Source organism: Microtus ochrogaster, linkage group LG3 (genome assembly GCF_000317375.1).
Source record: "Microtus ochrogaster isolate Prairie Vole_2 linkage group LG3, MicOch1.0, whole genome shotgun sequence".
NCBI classification, from domain to species: Eukaryota; Metazoa; Chordata; class Mammalia; order Rodentia; family Cricetidae; genus Microtus; species Microtus ochrogaster.
In genome coordinates this window covers 47,981,360-47,982,819 of record NC_022029.1, presented here as the reverse complement: position 1 = coordinate 47,982,819, position 1,460 = coordinate 47,981,360, and the positions used below count along the sequence as shown (strand labels likewise).

General features: G+C 37.3%; 1 pseudogene; it reads left to right on the top strand.

Annotated features, from left to right (window-relative positions):
• The window catches only part of LOC101998992, a 2,916-nt pseudogene extending 1,695 nt beyond the window's left edge, over positions 1-1,221 (top strand).
• The last annotated feature ends 239 nt before the right edge of the window (positions 1,222-1,460 follow it).

The window sequence follows — 1,460 nt, the reverse complement described above, 5'->3', positions numbered from 1 at the left end:
TGTGTGCACAGAAGAAAGATGTGTGTGCATGTGTACATGCAGGCCAGGAGACAACACTGGCTGTTTTTCTTCAGAAGCCTTTCACCTTGGTTTTGATAGTGTCTCTCAGTGAACTGGGGATTGCCAAGTAAGACAAGATTATAGTCCCAGGCATTCTCCTGTCTCTGCCTTTCCAGCTCTGGGATTCAAGTGTGCAACACCGCACTCCACTTTTTTATTTATAATAAAAAACAATTTTTTCATACAATATATCCTGAATAGAGTTTTGTGGTTTGGGATTTGCATGTGCACTCCCTCTGTCTTCCCCCTGCCATGCTCCCAGCCACCCAGGAGTCCACCGTCTATTAAATTTGGGCATTTAATTTGGTTTAATCTGGTGTGATTGGATTCCTTTGCACTGGCTGAAAGGCTCTGTTAGAAAATAATTTTAATAGAAAGCTGCTAACAGGGAGTGGAACCAGCCCAACTGAGAGAAGTGTGAAATGATTTTGATCTTAGCCATTCTGACCATTCTGGTGTAAGATGGTAGCTCAGAGTCATTTTGATTTGCATTTCCCTGATGATTAAGGATGTTGAGCAATTCCTTAAATGTCTTTAGGCCATTTGAGATTTTTATGTTGAAAATTCTCTGTTTAGATCTGTACCCCATTTTTTCATTGGATTATTTTGTAATTAATTAGTTTCAAATTTCTAGTTTCTCGATTTCTTTATATATTTTGGACATCAGCCCTCTGTCTGATGTGGGATTGGTGAAGATCTTTTCTCATTCTGTAGACTGTCATTTTGTCTTATTTATGGTGTCCTTTGCTTTTCAGAGGTTTTCATTTCAGGAGGTCCCATTTATTGATTGATGGTTATAGTGTCTATGCTGCTGGTTTTATATTTAGGAAGTGGTCTCCTATGCCAATGCCATCAAGGCAACCTCCTATTTTCTTTTCAGCAAGTTCACTGCACTGGGATTTATGTTGAGGTATTTGATTTTCTCTTCTTTTAAATTCTTTTTATTGATTTTATTGAGCCATACATTTTTCTCTGCTGTCCTCACTTCACCTCCTCTCTCCTTCTACCCTGTCTTGAACTTGCATTTTGAACGTAATGATAGGTATGAAGATATTCATCTTGTTCTACATGATGACATCCAGTTATACCAGCACTACTTGTTGAAGATGTTCTTTTTTCCATTTTACAGTTTTAGTTTCTGTGTCAAAAATCACATGTTGATAAGGACATGATTTAATGTCAGGGTCTTCAATTTGATTCTGTTGGTCCATGTTTCTGTTTTTATGCCAAAACTAAGATGCTTTTTATGACTATGTTTCTATAGTAGAGCTTGAAGTAAGGGATGGTGGTGCATCCAGAATTTCCTGTATTATACAGGATTGTTTTAGCTATCCTGTGCTTTTTGTTTTTCCATATGAAGTTAAGTATTGTTCTTTTGTGGTCTGTGTAGAATTATCTTG